The sequence below is a fragment of the Trachurus trachurus genome (genome assembly GCF_905171665.1).
Source record: "Trachurus trachurus genome assembly, chromosome: 4".
Lineage (NCBI taxonomy): Eukaryota > Metazoa > Chordata > Actinopteri > Carangiformes > Carangidae > Trachurus > Trachurus trachurus.
This window is the reverse complement of record NC_139898.1, coordinates 27,245,759-27,264,108: the sequence shown is the minus strand read 5'-3', so window position 1 is coordinate 27,264,108 and position 18,350 is coordinate 27,245,759. Positions and strand designations below refer to the sequence as shown.

At 41.3% G+C, this 18,350-nt stretch overlaps 1 pseudogene across 1 annotated transcript in view; it reads right to left on the bottom strand.

Moving 5' to 3' along the window:
• The window catches only part of LOC310985330 (glutathione hydrolase-like YwrD proenzyme), a 21,505-nt pseudogene extending 4,264 nt beyond the window's left edge, over window positions 1-17,241 (bottom strand). The window contains exons 1-2 of the transcript in view: window positions 17,151-17,241; window positions 16,438-16,549 (exon numbers count right to left, since the gene is read on the bottom strand). The product of the transcript in view is annotated as a glutathione hydrolase-like YwrD proenzyme (transcript). The remainder of the gene's footprint in view (window positions 1-16,437; window positions 16,550-17,150) is intronic.
• Between the last annotated feature and the right edge of the window lie 1,109 nt (window positions 17,242-18,350).

Below are 18,350 nucleotides of genomic sequence, written 5' to 3'. Positions count from 1 at the left end.
GTACCTGTCGTCTTTTTAAAATCGCCTGTTTGGTTTTTGGTCATTTTCTCCAAAACCACCGGCCCGATTTCAACCAAACCTTCTGCGTTGGACTCCCCTCGGACCCCCAGATGATATATCCGAGTTTGGAGAAATTTTAATTTTTGGTATAAAAAAAAAAAAAAATTGGTCAAAAAAAGACGACAGGCGCGTACCTGTCGTCTTTTTAAAATCGCCTGTTTGGTTTTTGGTCATTTTCTCCAAAACCACCGGCCCGATTTCAACCAAACCTTCTGCGTTGGACTCCCCTCGGACCCCCAGATGATATATCCGAGTTTGGAGAAATTTTAATTTTTGGTCTAAAAAAAAAAAAAAATTGGTCAAAAAAAGACAGGCGCGTACCTGTCGTCTTTTTAAAATCGCCTGTTTGGTTTTTGGTCATTTTCTCCAAAACCACCGGCCCGATTTCAACCAAACCTTCTGCGTTGGACTCCCCTCGGACCCCCAGATGATATATCCGAGTTTGGAAAAAATTAAATTTTTGGTCAAAAAAAAAAAAAAAAATTTGGTCAAAAAAAGACGACAGGCGCGTAACTGTCGTCTTTTTAAAATCGCCTGTTTGGTTTTTGGTCATTTTCTCCAAAACCACCGGCCCGATTTCAACCAAACCTTCTGCGTTGGACTCCCCTCGGACCCCCAGATGATATATCCGGGTTTGGAAAAAAATAAATTTTTGGTATAAAAAAAAAAAAAATTTGGTCAAAAAAAGACGACAGGCGCGTACCTGTCGTCTTTTTAAAATCGCCTGTTTGGTTTTTGGTCATTTTCTCCAAAACCACCGGCCCGATTTCAACCAAACCTTCTGCGTTGGACTCCCCTCGGACCCCCAGATGATATATCCGAGTTTGGAGAAATTTTAATTTTTGGTCAAAAAAAAAAAAAATTTGGTCAAAAAAAGACGACAGGCGCGTACCTGTCGTCTTTTTAAAATCGCCTGTTTGGTTTTTGGTCATTTTCTCCAAAACCACTGGCCCGATTTCAACCAAACCTTCTGCGTTGGACTCCCCTCGGACCCCCAGATGATATATCCGAGTTTGGAGAAATTTTAATTTTTGGTATAAAAAAAAAAAAAATTGGTCAAAAAAAGACGACAGGCGCGTACCTGTCGTCTTTTTAAAATCGCCTGTTTGGTTTTTGGTCATTTTCTCCAAAACCACCGGCCCGATTTCAACCAAACCTTCTGCGTTGGACTCCCCTCGGACCCCCAGATGATATATCCGAGTTTGGAGAAATTTTAATTTTTGGTCAAAAAAAAAAAAAAAATTGGTCAAAAAAAGACAGGCGCGTATCTGTCGTCTTTTTAAAATCGCCTGTTTGGTTTTTGGTCATTTTCTCCAAAACCACCGGCCCGATTTCAACCAAACCTTCTGCGTTGGACTCCCCTCGGACCCCCAGATGATATATCCGAGTTTGGAAAAAATTAAATTTTTGGTCAAAAAAAAAAAAAAAATTTGGTCAAAAAAAGACGACAGGCGCGTACCTGTCGTCTTTTTAAAATCGCCTGTTTGGTTTTTGGTCATTTTCTCCAAAACCACCGGCCCGATTTCAACCAAACCTTCTGCGTTGGACTCCCCTCGGACCCCCAGATGATATATCCGAGTTTGGAAAAAATTAATTTTTGGTATAAAAAAAAAAAAAATTTGGTCAAAAAAAGACGACAGGCGCGTACCTGTCGTCTTTTTAAAATCGCCTGTTTGGTTTTTGGTCATTTTCTCCAAAACCACCGGCCCGATTTCAACCAAACCTTCTGCGTTGGACTCCCCTCGGACCCCCAGATGATATATCCGAGTTTGGAGAAATTTTAATTTTTGGTCAAAAAAAAAAAAAAATTTGGTCAAAAAAAGACGACAGGCGCGTACCTGTCGTCTTTTTAAAATCGCCTGTTTGGTTTTTGGTCATTTTCTCCAAAACCACCGGCCCGATTTCAACCAAACCTTCTGCGTTGGACTCCCCTCGGACCCCCAGATGATATATCCGAGTTTGGAGAAATTTAAATTTTTGGTCAAAAAAAAAAAAAATTTGGTCAAAAAAAGACGACAGGCGCGTACCTGTCGTCTTTTTAAAATCGCCTGTTTGGTTTTTGGTCATTTTCTCCAAAACCACCGGCCCGATTTCAACCAAACCTTCTGCGTTGGACTCCCCTCGGACCCCCAGATGATATATCCGAGTTTGGAGAAATTTTAATTTTTGGTCAAAAAAAAAAAAAAATTTGGTCAAAAAAAGACGACAGGCGCGTACCTGTCGTCTTTTTAAAATCGCCTGTTTGGTTTTTGGTCATTTTCTCCAAAACCACCGGCCCGATTTCAACCAAACCTTCTGCGTTGGACTCCCCTCGGACCCCCAGATGATATATCCGAGTTTGGAGAAATTTTAATTTTTGGTCAAAAAAAAAAAAAAAATTGGTCAAAAAAAGACAGGCGCGTACCTGTCGTCTTTTTAAAATCGCCTGTTTGGTTTTTGGTCATTTTCTCCAAAACCACCGGCCCGATTTCAACCAAACCTTCTGCGTTGGACTCCCCTCGGACCCCCAGATGATATATCCGAGTTTGGAAAAATTAAATTTTTGGTCAAAAAAAAAAAAAAAAATTGGTCAAAAAAAGACGACAGGCGCGTACCTGTCGTCTTTTTAAAATCGCCTGTTTGGTTTTTGGTCATTTTCTCCAAAACCACCGGCCCGATTTCAACCAAACCTTCTGCGTTGGACTCCCCTCGGACCCCCAGATGATATATCCGAGTTTGGAGAAATTTTAATTTTTGGTATAAAAAAAAAAAAAAATTGGTCAAAAAAAGACGACAGGCGCGTACCTGTCGTCTTTTTAAAATCGCCTGTTTAGTTTTTGGTCATTTTCTCCAAAACCACCGGCCCGATTTCAACCAAACCTTCTGCGTTGGACTCCCCTCGGACCCCCAGATGATATATCCGAGTTTGGAGAAATTTTAATTTTTGGTCAAAAAAAAAAAAAAAATTGGTCAAAAAAAGACAGGCGCGTACCTGTCGTCTTTTTAAAATCGCCTGTTTGGTTTTTGGTCATTTTCTCCAAAACCACCGGCCCGATTTCAACCAAACCTTCTGCGTTGGACTCCCCTCGGACCCCCAGATGATATATCCGAGTTTGGAAAAAATTAAATTTTTGGTCAAAAAAAAAAAAAAAAATTTGGTCAAAAAAAGACGACAGGCGCGTACCTGTCGTCTTTTTAAAATCGCCTGTTTGGTTTTTGGTCATTTTCTCCAAAACCACCGGCCCGATTTCAACCAAACCTTCTGCGTTGGACTCCCCTCGGACCCCCAGATGATATATCCGGGTTTGGAAAAAAATAAATTTTTGGTATAAAAAAAAAAAAAATTTGGTCAAAAAAAGACGACAGGCGCGTACCTGTCGTCTTTTTAAAATCGCCTGTTTGGTTTTTGGTCATTCTCTCCAAAACCACCGGCCCGATTTCAACCAAACCTTCTGCGTTGGACTCCCCTCGGACCCCCAGATGATATATCCGAGTTTGGAGAAATTTTAATTTTTGGTCAAAAAAAAAAAAAATTTGGTCAAAAAAAGACGACAGGCGCGTACCTGTCGTCTTTTTAAAATCGCCTGTTTGGTTTTTGGTCATTTTCTCCAAAACCACTGGCCCGATTTCAACCAAACCTTCTGCGTTGGACTCCCCTCGGACCCCCAGATGATATATCCGAGTTTGGAGAAATTTTAATTTTTGGTATAAAAAAAAAAAAAAATTGGTCAAAAAAAGACGACAGGCGCGTACCTGTCGTCTTTTTAAAATCGCCTGTTTGGTTTTTGGTCATTTTCTCCAAAACCACCGGCCCGATTTCAACCAAACCTTCTGCGTTGGACTCCCCTCGGACCCCCAGATGATATATCCGAGTTTGGAGAAATTTTAATTTTTGGTCAAAAAAAAAAAAAAAATTGGTCAAAAAAAGACAGGCGCGTATCTGTCGTCTTTTTAAAATCGCCTGTTTGGTTTTTGGTCATTTTCTCCAAAACCACCGGCCCGATTTCAACCAAACCTTCTGCGTTGGACTCCCCTCGGACCCCCAGATGATATATCCGAGTTTGGAAAAAATTAAATTTTTGGTCAAAAAAAAAAAAAAAAATTTGGTCAAAAAAAGACGACAGGCGCGTACCTGTCGTCTTTTTAAAATCGCCTGTTTGGTTTTTGGTCATTTTCTCCAAAACCACCTGCCCGATTTCAACCAAACCTTCTGCGTTGGACTCCCCTCGGACCCCCAGATGATATATCAGAGTTTGGAAAAAATTAAATTTTTGGTCAAAAAAAAAAAAAAAAATTTGGTCAAAAAAAGACGACAGGCGCGTACCTGTCGTCTTTTTAAAATCGCCTGTTTGGTTTTTGGTCATTTTCTCCAAAACCACCGGCCCGATTTCAACCAAACCTTCTGCGTTGGACTCCCCTCGGACCCCCAGATGATATATCCGAGTTTGGAAAAAATTAAATTTTTGGTATAAAAAAAAAAAAAATTTGGTCAAAAAAAGACGACAGGCGCGTACCTGTCGTCTTTTTAAAATCGCCTGTTTGGTTTTTGGTCATTTTCTCCAAAACCACCGGCCCGATTTCAACCAAACCTTCTGCGTTGGACTCCCCTCGGACCCCCAGATGATATATCCGAGTTTGGAGAAATTTTAATTTTTGGTATAAAAAAAAAAAAAAATTGGTCAAAAAAAGACGACAGGCGCGTACCTGTCGTCTTTTTAAAATCGCCTGTTTGGTTTTTGGTCATTTTCTCCAAAACCACCGGCCCGATTTCAACCAAACCTTCTGCGTTGGACTCCCCTCGGACCCCCAGATGATATATCCGAGTTTGGAGAAATTTAAATTTTGGTCAAAAAAAAAAAAAATTTGGTCAAAAAAAGACGACAGGCGCGTACCTGTCGTCTTTTTAAAATCGCCTGTTTGGTTTTTGGTCATTTTCTCCAAAACCACCGGCCCGATTTCAACCAAACCTTCTGCGTTGGACTCCCCTCGGACCCCCAGATGATATATCCGAGTTTGGAGAAATTTTAATTTTTGGTCAAAAAAAAAAAAAAATTTGGTCAAAAAAAGACGACAGGCGCGTACCTGTCGTCTTTTTAAAATCGCCTGTTTGGTTTTTGGTCATTTTCTCCAAAACCACCGGCCCGATTTCAACCAAACCTTCTGCGTTGGACTCCCCTCGGACCCCCAGATGATATATCCGAGTTTGGAGAAATTTTAATTTTTGGTCAAAAAAAAAAAAAAAATTGGTCAAAAAAAGACCGGCGCGTACCTGTCGTCTTTTTAAAATCGCCTGTTTGGTTTTTGGTCATTTTCTCCAAAACCACCGGCCCGATTTCAACCAAACCTTCTGCGTTGGACTCCCCTCGGACCCCCAGATGATATATCCGAGTTTGGAAAAATTAAATTTTTGGTCAAAAAAAAAAAAAAAATTTGGTCAAAAAAAGACGACAGGCGCGTACCTGTCGTCTTTTTAAAATCGCCTGTTTGGTTTTTGGTCATTTTCTCCAAAACCACCGGCCCGATTTCAACCATACCTTCTGCGTTGGACTCCCCTCGGACCCCCAGATGATATATCCGAGTTTGGAAAAAAATAAATTTTTGGTATAAAAAAAAAAAAAATTTGGTCAAAAAAAGACGACAGGCGCGTACCTGTCGTCTTTTTAAAATCGCCTGTTTGGTTTTTGGTCATTTTCTCCAAAACCACCGGCCCGATTTCAACCAAACCTTCTGCGTTGGACTCCCCTCGGACCCCCAGATGATATATCCGAGTTTGGAGAAATTTTAATTTTTGGTCAAAAAAAAAAAAAAATTTGGTCAAAAAAAGACGACAGGCGCGTACCTGTCGTCTTTTTAAAATCGCCTGTTTGGTTTTTGGTCATTTTCTCCAAAACCACCGGCCCGATTTCAACCAAACCTTCTGCGTTGGACTCCCCTCGGACCCCCAGATGATATATCCGAGTTTGGAGAAATTTTAATTTTTGGTATAAAGAAAAAAAAAATTGGTCAAAAAAAGACGACAGGCGCGTACCTGTCGTCTTTTTAAAATCGCCTGTTTGGTTTTTGGTCATTTTCTCCAAAACCACCGGCCCGATTTCAACCAAACCTTCTGCGTTGGACTCCCCTCGGACCCCCAGATGATATATCCGAGTTTGGAGAAATTTTAATTTTTGGTCAAAAAAAAAAAAAAAAATTGGTCAAAAAAAGACAGGCGCGTACCTGTCGTCTTTTTAAAATCGCCTGTTTGGTTTTTGGTCATTTTCTCCAAAACCACCGGCCCGATTTCAACCAAACCTTCTGCGTTGGACTCCCCTCGGACCCCCAGATGATATATCCGAGTTTGGAGAAATTTTAATTTTTGGTATAAAAAAAAAAAAAATTGTCAAAAAAAGACGACAGGCGCGTACCTGTCGTCTTTTTAAAATCGCCTGTTTGGTTTTTGGTCATTTTCTCCAAAACCACCTGCCCGATTTCAACCAAACCTTCTGCGTTGGACTCCCCTCGGACCCCCAGATGATATATCAGAGTTTGGAAAAAATTAAATTTTTGGTCAAAAAAAAAAAAAAAAATTTGGTCAAAAAAAGACGACAGGCGCGTACCTGTCGTCTTTTTAAAATCGCCTGTTTGGTTTTTGGTCATTTTCTCCAAAACCACCGGCCCGATTTCAACCAAACCTTCTGCGTTGGACTCCCCTCGGACCCCCAGATGATATATCCGAGTTTGGAGAAATTTTAATTTTTGGTCAAAAAAAAAAAAAAAATTGGTCAAAAAAAGACAGGCGCGTACCTGTCGTCTTTTTAAAATCGCCTGTTTGGTTTTTGGTCATTTTCTCCAAAACCACCGGCCCGATTTCAACCAAACCTTCTGCGTTGGACTCCCCTCGGACCCCCAGATGATATATCCGAGTTTGGAAAAATTTAATTTTTGGTCAAAAAAAAAAAAAAAATTTGGTCAAAAAAAGACGACAGGCGCGTACCTGTCGTCTTTTTAAAATCGCCTGTTTGGTTTTTGGTCATTTTCTCCAAAACCACCGGCCCGATTTCAACCAAACCTTCTGCGTTGGACTCCCCTCGGACCCCCAGATGATATATCCGAGTTTGGAGAAATTTTAATTTTTGGTCAAAAAAAAAAAAAAATTTGGTCAAAAAAAGACGACAGGCGCGTACCTGTCGTCTTTTTAAAATCGCCTGTTTGGTTTTTGGTCATTTTCTCCAAAACCACCGGCCCGATTTCAACCAAACCTTCTGCGTTGGACTCCCCTCGGACCCCCAGATGATATATCCGAGTTTGGAAAAAAATAAATTTTTGGTATAAAAAAAAAAAAAAATTTGGTCAAAAAAAGACGACAGGCGCGTACCTGTCGTCTTTTTAAAATCGCCTGTTTGGTTTTTGGTCATTTTCTCCAAAACCACCGGCCCGATTTCAACCAAACCTTCTGCGTTGGACTCCCCTCGGACCCCCAGATGATATATCCGAGTTTGGAGAAATTTTAATTTTTGGTAAAAAAAAAAAAAAAATTTGGTCAAAAAAAGACGACAGGCGCGTACCTGTCGTCTTTTTAAAATCGCCTGTTTGGTTTTTGGTCATTTTCTCCAAAACCACCGGCCCGATTTCAACCAAACCTTCTGCGTTGGACTCCCCTCGGACCCCCAGATGATATATCCGAGTTTGGAGAAATTTTAATTTTTGGTCAAAAAAAAAAAAAATTTGGTCAAAAAAAGACGACAGGCGCGTACCTGTCGTCTTTTTAAAATCGCCTGTTTGGTTTTTGGTCATTTTCTCCAAAACCACCGGCCCGATTTCAACCAAACCTTCTGCGTTGGACTCCCCTCGGACCCCCAGATGATATATCCGAGTTTGGAGAAATTTTAATTTTTGGTATAAAAAAAAAAAAAATTGGTCAAAAAAAGACGACAGGCGCGTACCTGTCGTCTTTTTAAAATCGCCTGTTTGGTTTTTGGTCATTTTCTCCAAAACCACCGGCCCGATTTCAACCAAACCTTCTGCGTTGGACTCCCCTCGGACCCCCAGATGATATATCCGAGTTTGGAGAAATTTTAATTTTTGGTCAAAAAAAAAAAAAAAAATTGGTCAAAAAAAGACAGGCGCGTACCTGTCGTCTTTTTAAAATCGCCTGTTTGGTTTTTGGTCATTTTCTCCAAAACCACCGGCCCGATTTCAACCAAACCTTCTGCGTTGGACTCCCCTCGGACCCCCAGATGATATATCCGAGTTTGGAGAAATTTTAATTTTTGGTATAAAAAAAAAAAAAATTGTCAAAAAAAGACGACAGGCGCGTACCTGTCGTCTTTTTAAAATCGCCTGTTTGGTTTTTGGTCATTTTCTCCAAAACCACCGGCCCGATTTCAACCAAACCTTCTGCGTTGGACTCCCCTCGGACCCCCAGATGATATATCAGAGTTTGGAAAAAATTAAATTTTTGGTCAAAAAAAAAAAAAAAAATTTGGTCAAAAAAAGACGACAGGCGCGTACCTGTCGTCTTTTTAAAATCGCCTGTTTGGTTTTTGGTCATTTTCTCCAAAACCACCGGCCCGATTTCAACCAAACCTTCTGCGTTGGACTCCCCTCGGACCCCCAGATGATATATCCGAGTTTGGAAAAAAATAAATTTTTGGTATAAAAAAAAAAAAAATTTGGTCAAAAAAAGACGACAGGCGCGTACCTGTCGTCTTTTTAAAATCGCCTGTTTGGTTTTTGGTCATTTTCTCCAAAACCACCGGCCCGATTTCAACCAAACCTTCTGCGTTGGACTCCCCTCGGACCCCCAGATGATATATCCGAGTTTGGAGAAATTTTAATTTTTGGTCAAAAAAAAAAAAAATTTGGTCAAAAAAAGACGACAGGCGCGTACCTGTCGTCTTTTTAAAATCGCCTGTTTGGTTTTTGGTCATTTTCTCCAAAACCACCGGCCCGATTTCAACCAAACCTTCTGCGTTGGACTCCCCTCGGACCCCCAGATGATATATCCGAGTTTGGAAAAAAATAAATTTTTGGTATAAAAAAAAAAAAAATTTGGTCAAAAAAAGACGACAGGCGCGTACCTGTCGTCTTTTTAAAATCGCCTGTTTGGTTTTTAGTCATTTTCTCCAAAACCACCGGCCCGATTTCAACCAAACCTTCTGCGTTGGACTCCCCTCGGACCCCCAGATGATATATCCGAGTTTGGAGAAATTTTAATTTTTGGTCAAAAAAAAAAAAAATTTGGTCAAAAAAAGACGACAGGCGCGTACCTGTCGTCTTTTTAAAATCGCCTGTTTGGTTTTTGGTCATTTTCTCCAAAACCACCGGCCCGATTTCAACCAAACCTTCTGCGTTGGACTCCCCTCGGACCCCCAGATGATATATCCGAGTTTGGAGAAATTTTAATTTTTGGTCAAAAAAAAAAAAAATTTGGTCAAAAAAAGACGACAGGCGCGTACCTGTCGTCTTTTTAAAATCGCCTGTTTGGTTTTTGGTCATTTTCTCCAAAACCACCGGCCCGATTTCAACCAAACCTTCTGCGTTGGACTCCCCTCGGACCCCCAGATGATATATCCGAGTTTGGAGAAATTTTAATTTTTGGTATAAAGAAAAAAAAAATTGGTCAAAAAAAGACGACAGGCGCGTACCTGTCGTCTTTTTAAAATCGCCTGTTTGGTTTTTGGTCATTTTCTCCAAAACCACCGGCCCGATTTCAACCAAACCTTCTGCGTTGGACTCCCCTCGGACCCCCAGATGATATATCCGAGTTTGGAGAAATTTTAATTTTTGGTCAAAAAAAAAAAAAAAAATTGGTCAAAAAAAGACAGGCGCGTACCTGTCGTCTTTTTAAAATCGCCTGTTTGGTTTTTGGTCATTTTCTCCAAAACCACCGGCCCGATTTCAACCAAACCTTCTGCGTTGGACTCCCCTCGGACCCCCAGATGATATATCCGAGTTTGGAGAAATTTTAATTTTTGGTATAAAAAAAAAAAAAATTGTCAAAAAAAGACGACAGGCGCGTACCTGTCGTCTTTTTAAAATCGCCTGTTTGGTTTTTGGTCATTTTCTCCAAAACCACCTGCCCGATTTCAACCAAACCTTCTGCGTTGGACTCCCCTCGGACCCCCAGATGATATATCAGAGTTTGGAAAAAATTAAATTTTTGGTCAAAAAAAAAAAAAAAAATTTGGTCAAAAAAAGACGACAGGCGCGTACCTGTCGTCTTTTTAAAATCGCCTGTTTGGTTTTTGGTCATTTTCTCCAAAACCACCGGCCCGATTTCAACCAAACCTTCTGCGTTGGACTCCCCTCGGACCCCCAGATGATATATCCGAGTTTGGAAAAAAATAAATTTTTGGTATAAAAAAAAGAAAAATTTGGTCAAAAAAAGACGACAGGCGCGTACCTGTCGTCTTTTTAAAATCGCCTGTTTGGTTTTTGGTCATTTTCTCCAAAACCACCGGCCCGATTTCAACCAAACCTTCTGCGTTGGACTCCCCTCGGACCCCCAGATGATATATCCGAGTTTGGAGAAATTTTAATTTTTGGTCAAAAAAAAAAAAAATTTGGTCAAAAAAAGACGACAGGCGCGTACCTGTCGTCTTTTTAAAATCGCCTGTTTGGTTTTTGGTCATTTTCTCCAAAACCACCGGCCCGATTTCAACCAAACCTTCTGCGTTGGACTCCCCTCGGACCCCCAGATGATATATCCGAGTTTGGAGAAATTTTAATTTTTGGTATAAAAAAAAAAAAAAATTGGTCAAAAAAAGACGACAGGCGCGTACCTGTCGTCTTTTTAAAATCGCCTGTTTGGTTTTTGGTCATTTTCTCCAAAACCACCGGCCCGATTTCAACCAAACCTTCTGCGTTGGACTCCCCTCGGACCCCCAGATGATATATCCGAGTTTGGAGAAATTTTAATTTTTGGTCAAAAAAAAAAAAAAAATTGGTCAAAAAAAGACAGGCGCGTACCTGTCGTCTTTTTAAAATCGCCTGTTTGGTTTTTGGTCATTTTCTCCAAAACCACCGGCCCGATTTCAACCAAACCTTCTGCGTTGGACTCCCCTCGGACCCCCAGATGATATATCCGAGTTTGGAAAAAATTTAATTTTTGGTCAAAAAAAAAAAAAAAAATTTGGTCAAAAAAAGACGACAGGCGCGTACCTGTCGTCTTTTTAAAATCGCCTGTTTGGTTTTTGGTCATTTTCTCCAAAACCACCGGCCCGATTTCAACCAAACCTTCTGCGTTGGACTCCCCTCGGACCCCCAGATGATATATCCGAGTTTGGAGAAATTTTAATTTTTGGTCAAAAAAAAAAAAAAATTGGTCAAAAAAAGACGACAGGCGCGTACCTGTCGTCTTTTTAAAATCGCCTGTTTGGTTTTTGGTCATTTTCTCCAAAACCACCGGCCCGATTTCAACCAAACCTTCTGCGTTGGACTCCCCTCGGACCCCCAGATGATATATCCGAGTTTGGAAAAAAATAAATTTTTGGTATAAAAAAAAAAAAAATTTGGTCAAAAAAAGACGACAGGCGCGTACCTGTCGTCTTTTTAAAATCGCCTGTTTGGTTTTTGGTCATTTTCTCCAAAACCACCGGCCCGATTTCAACCAAACCTTCTGCGTTGGACTCCCCTCGGACCCCCAGATGATATATCCGAGTTTGGAGAAATTTTAATTTTTGGTCAAAAAAAAAAAAAATTTGGTCAAAAAAAGACGACAGGCGCGTACCTGTCGTCTTTTTAAAATCGCCTGTTTGGTTTTTGGTCATTTTCTCCAAAACCACCGGCCCGATTTCAACCAAACCTTCTGCGTTGGACTCCCCTCGGACCCCCAGATGATATATCCGAGTTTGGAGAAATTTTAATTTTTGGTATAAAAAAAAAAAAAAATTGGTCAAAAAAAGACGACAGGCGCGTACCTGTCGTCTTTTTAAAATCGCCTGTTTGGTTTTTGGTCATTTTCTCCAAAACCACCGGCCCGATTTCAACCAAACCTTCTGCGTTGGACTCCCCTCGGACCCCCAGATGATATATCCGAGTTTGGAGAAATTTAAATTTTTGGTCAAAAAAAAAAAAATTTGGTCAAAAAAAGACGACAGGCGCGTACCTGTCGTCTTTTTAAAATCGCCTGTTTGGTTTTTGGTCATTTTCTCCAAAACCACCGGCCCGATTTCAACCAAACCTTCTGCGTTGGACTCCCCTCGGACCCCCAGATGATATATCCGAGTTTGGAGAAATTTTAATTTTTGGTCAAAAAAAAAAAAAATTTGGTCAAAAAAAGACGACAGGCGCGTACCTGTCGTCTTTTTAAAATCGCCTGTTTGGTTTTTGGTCATTTTCTCCAAAACCACCGGCCCGATTTCAACCAAACCTTCTGCGTTGGACTCCCCTCGGACCCCCAGATGATATATCCGAGTTTGGAGAAATTTTAATTTTTGGTCAAAAAAAAAAAAAAAATTGGTCAAAAAAAGACAGGCGCGTACCTGTCGTCTTTTTAAAATCGCCTGTTTGGTTTTTGGTCATTTTCTCCAAAACCACCGGCCCGATTTCAACCAAACCTTCTGCGTTGGACTCCCCTCGGACCCCCAGATGATATATCCGAGTTTGGAAAAAATTAAATTTTTGGTCAAAAAAAAAAAAAAAAATTTGGTCAAAAAAAGACGACAGGCGCGTACCTGTCGTCTTTTTAAAATCGCCTGTTTGGTTTTTGGTCATTTTCTCCAAAACCACCGGCCCGATTTCAACCATACCTTCTGCGTTGGACTCCCCTCGGACCCCCAGATGATATATCCGGGTTTGGAAAAAAATAAATTTTTGGTATAAAAAAAAAAAAAATTTGGTCAAAAAAAGACGACAGGCGCGTACCTGTCGTCTTTTTAAAATCGCCTGTTTGGTTTTTGGTCATTTTCTCCAAAACCACCGGCCCGATTTCAACCAAACCTTCTGCGTTGGACTCCCCTCGGACCCCCAGATGATATATCCGAGTTTGGAGAAATTTTAATTTTTGGTCAAAAAAAAAAAAAATTTGGTCAAAAAAAGACGACAGGCGCGTACCTGTCGTCTTTTTAAAATCGCCTGTTTGGTTTTTGGTCATTTTCTCCAAAACCACCGGCCCGATTTCAACCAAACCTTCTGCGTTGGACTCCCCTCGGACCCCCAGATGATATATCCGAGTTTGGAGAAATTTTAATTTTTGGTATAAAAAAAAAAAAAAATTGGTCAAAAAAAGACGACAGGCGCGTACCTGTCGTCTTTTTAAAATCGCCTGTTTGGTGTAGGGGTTTAGCCCACTATAATATAAGGTTATTAAGGTTTATTATGATGCCTCACAAAGGGGGCACCATTTATGTAGGGGTTTAGCCCAACTATAAGAAAATGTATTTAAGATTTATTATGATGCCTCACAAAGGGGGCATTATTTATGTTGTGCTCTAACACAACTTATAAGAAAAGGTGTTAAGAACTATTTAGATGCTCCACAACGGAAGCACCATTTATGTTGGGGTTATACCAACTATAAGTAAAATTATTATTAAGAGGGTTATTGGCTATCAAATTAGTAAAATATCAATACCAAAATATTAATAATTACTATAAAAAATTATTAATGGGATTTAATTTCATTAAATCCACCTCGGGGCACCAGACAGCCAATGTACCAAAGTCAGTCTCATAAGGGTGTGCTAACTATTAATATAGAACCTTGTTTAATGATTAAATTAATAGTTATAAACAAATTAACATTATCAATAGCTGCAAAGTTGAAGGATTTAGAAGTTCTACTGCATAGAGGTTGGCATACTCACTATTGTACAACATTAACAGACAAGTAAAAGTTTCAAGGAAGTTTATTGGACACATCTAGAAAATGGAATAACAAAACATGAAACTAAGACAAGCTACATACACTATGTACACGTGTGTGTGTGTGTGTGTTGGTGAGAGTGTATGGCTATGTGTCAGTGACCATGTGTCTGTGAGGTGTGAAGTGTGACCTCAGACAATGGAAAAGATGGAGGATGGTTGCTTTGTCCTGAGACAAAGGGAGTTACAACCAAATGGCCTCTAAGATGGCCTCTAAGACCAACCACATGTGATGTGGGGGAGGTGAACAAAGTTGTGTCCTTTGTTCAACGCTCAAGTTGCATTTTAAACATAGGTTGACTAAATATGAGGCTATAGCTGACAACAACAAAGCAACAACAACAAGCTCAGGTATTTAAACTGATTTCAATCAATACATACATTGGCATGGTTGGAGTACTCTATGCTTAGTCAAGGTGCAAGGTAATTCTAACTAGGCCCAGTTACGTTACCAAGTCACGTGAGGGTGAGAAGTTCCCGGTGCTGGTGGGGATCCCTGCGGTTGCAGGGTTTTGCCGGTCCTGTTGTGGAAGTTAAGTCCAGTGATTGTGTCTCTGTCCAGTGAACTACAGCCGTCCTGGCTGTGTCGTTTGAGTTCCGTTGAGGAGAGTCCTTCTCCTTGCAGAGTTGGTTGGTTGCTCTGCTTGGCGTTGTGGCTCCGTTCCTTGTTGACTCAACTAGCAGACCGTTGTGCTGGCTAGCTGGTTCTTGTTCTTTAATCCGTTGGTAGGCACTCGCGTCGCTACCAGTGGAGGCGTCTGCCTTCTGCAGGCCTCATGGAGATTGGAGAGCTGTAGCAGTAGCTCCAGGTGAGGAGCTGAGAGGAGCAGCAGCTCCTTCTGAAGAGCGGGCAAGAGAAGAGGGCGAAGAGAGAGAGAGGAGAAGGGAACTTCTCCTTTTATATGGCCTGTGACCTCACAGGTCCTGGGGCCATACCTGACCAACGGTGGGTCAGTAGTGGAGGTTTCACACCTAGGTGTGAAGAGGTGAAGGACGCTGGGAGGCTGAGTTCAGAGGGTTTCCTTTGTTTGGGAGACAAAGGAGCCATGCAGTCTTATCCTCCATTTTGACTGGGCTGAGTCCCTACATCCCCCCTTTGGTCTCAGGATCCCACGTGATGTGTGATCCTGTGAGCACCATATAGTCCATAGTCCATTCAAAATGATATCTGGGCAGTTCACAAACCAACTGGGCATTTGGTTTCTATCTATCTTGGCTAAGCATAGACAAATTACAGAACACAATCCACATACATACAGAATTAAACGTAACACAACACAAAATAACATCTTCTAGTTATTCGTCAGTGTAAATGATGGAATGTGGGTGTTAGTGATGCTATGGTGAGAGAGGTGAATGACATGTCATGATAGGTGTCTAACGGTAAATACAATGTCATTAATAAGATACTGCAGAGGAGTCAATCCAAGATTACTTGCAGAAATCACAGTGATGGCTGAATCAAATCAGAATTAGCTGCTGTTGCTAACAAAACCATGCTGAGCTCTAACTGTAAGAAAATCAAGGAATCCTGCACTAGTACTTGTTTGATTGTCTGTGGTGTGAGGAGGAAGCTCTGGAGCTTTTGTGTCTTTGGTGTTTCCTCACACATGGCTCAGGGCTGTAACGCTCCTGGTAGCTGGAGACAGAGAGGCATTCAGAAGCACTGTCACTATCTGAAAGGTGCTGACCATGTTTTACACTGTGGTCAGAGATGATGGGGCTATCATCTGATTGCTCATAGTTTTGGGCCACAATTTGAGCATAAGGCTTCCTACAGCTTCTACTGTGTGAATGCTTATCTCTATGCAGCTGGTGGACACGGCGGTTGCGCTCAGTGTCTGGACGTGGCCGTCTGTCACCCCCCTTTGGCGTGTTGCGAGGGTGAGGTCTTGAGCGTGCAGGTCTGTGTGACACATGGGGGTTTGAGCTGCTGGGCTCAGTTGTTTTCCCCTGTGTCTTGAAAGAGACTAGAGTTTCCCAGGTCACATATGTCATCTTCCGAACTTCATGCATTGAGAGCTCACCCTTCCTTGTCATGAGTGCAACCTGCATGTATATTGAGGGGTGAAGATTTTTCACAAACATAGACTTAAAAAGGGGGCTTTCCTCCATGCCTGGTGCATTCTTTCCCTGAAAATATGCATGTCTGAAACGTTTGTTAAAGTTTCTGGGGTGCTCAAGACGGGAGTGTTTAATTTGAGAAGCTGCAATTCTTCCTGAGACCTCATCAACAGGGGAAGAAAACTCATCTAACAGTGCTTGACAAAGATCATGGTAGTTGTCTCTGACTCTGGGAGGAAGTGACTGCATGAACTTGTGAACAGCTTTTGAGCTGGTTTTCCACACAAGTTTGACTTTCTCCCTGTGGGTAGCGCTTGGTAAGTCAACTAGGCTGTGGTCTAGTTCACTGAGGTAATCATCAATGTTATGATTACCATTGTCAGGATCAAATAATTGTAAGTCCTTAGCTAGGAACTCAAGCACTTCAAGGCGGGGATACTGGGTGGTCCTGTCAGATGAAGGCGAGACTAAGCTATCCTGGACATCTACCGCCTGTGCTCTGGGTCTTTCAGGTGGGAAGACAGGGACTGAACACCTGTCATCACTCTCCTGGTGTTGCAGGGAAGAGGATGGACAGTTCTGAGATGTTCTAGTCCCCCCTCTGGAGGGATGAGCACAGGTGAAAGCTTGATTAACTGGCTGAGGAGAACAAGATGCACTATACACGCTAGATAGTACTACACTACATGTCTCCTCACTATCTACATCAGGAAGATGGGAAGTCAGGTGGCTGTTACCTCGACACCTTAGTGGAGGTTGGGGAGCTGACTTAGTTCCCAAGGACTTAAGGTCAGGTGGGGAATGTTCCCATCTGCATGGAGAAGGAGTTAACCTTTCTCCAAGGGAGGAGGGTGAACCAGAGTAACCTGAGTCACTTTGTCTGAAAGACTGTGGAGAGTCAGACCATTCTGACCTAAGTTTAAACAACTCCTCCTTCTGTGAACAGAGATCTAACTCTGCTGAGTGCAAATTTTCTAGGTAACGTAAAGCTTTCTGGTTTGCTGTCTTCACTTCTTGAAGTAGACTAGCATTTTGCACTCTTAGGGACTCTACCTCTTGTTCCAGAGTTGCTTTGGTCTGAGCTGAAAGACTGGCCTGTCTGTGGCAGATCAGAAGCATGCATCGTAACAACGGGCCCTTGGATGCTCTCTGAGCATCCCATTTGTCATTAAGTAGCAAGTCCAATTCTTTCCTACACTCACTGAGATTCATCTTGTTGATGAGTTCAGAGTAGCCGGGGTTTAGGCTCTCAGCCAGGGCAAACATGAACTGCTCTACAGAGGGGTTCTCCATTGTTACTCTGGGAGGTGAGATTAAGCAAATATGAGAAACCTATAAAGCAAAGCAAATTGTTTGCAGTGGTGTTGCTTGGCAGACACCTTGTAGTGTAGCTTTGGCTCTGCACTACTCAAGTGGTTTCTTACAGTAACTCAAGCTGGGAGTGACAGCAAGGTACAAAACTTCACAGGGCTGGCAGCACACTGTGGCTCTATCTTCAAGCTCTATTCTTAATCAGGTTGAAATGCATGGCAGTGACAACCGGTACAAGCTCTCTAGGTTACACAGGGCCGGCGGCACGCTGTGTCTCAAAGTTAAGGGTAAGGGGAGCACTTAGCTAAACAACCAATTTTGACAGTTCAAACAGAGTAGCATTGAATACGTGGTATTCAAATGCAGGACAGGAATTCTTAAAGTTCCTACAGAGAAGACTCAACCGGATAGACTAGCAACAGTCGCAAATTCTTGATGCAGCACAATGGGCTTAATTCTCAAAAGAGTTTTAGCAAAACTCAGGAATAAATCCAAATTCAGCACAATTCACCTTCTGCATACAAAGTCAGATGTCTACTCGTGTAGCAGACTCGGTTTTATGTGAACTTTTGGTTAGTTCAGTTTTGGATTTCACTTTCAGTAATGTCCAAACTTTTGCTCAAAATTAATATTGTACAAATGTGAATAAATGCCAACAGTACACAGCCTCGCACGGGGGCTCCATTTATGTAGGGGTTTAGCCCACTATAATATAAGGTTATTAAGGTTTATTATGATGCCTCACAAAGGGGGCACCATTTATGTAGGGGTTTAGCCCAACTATAAGAAAATGTATTTAAGATTTATTATGATGCCTCACAAAGGGGGCATTATTTATGTTGTGCTCTAACACAACTTATAAGAAAAGGTGTTAAGAACTATTTAGATGCTCCACAACGGAAGCACCATTTATGTTGGGGTTATACCAACTATAAGTAAAATTATTATTAAGAGGGTTATTGGCTATCAAATTAGTAAAATATCAATACCAAAATATTAATAATTACTATAAAAAATTATTAATGGGATTTAATTTCATTAAATCCACCTCGGGGCACCAGACAGCCAATGTACCAAAGTCAGTCTCATAA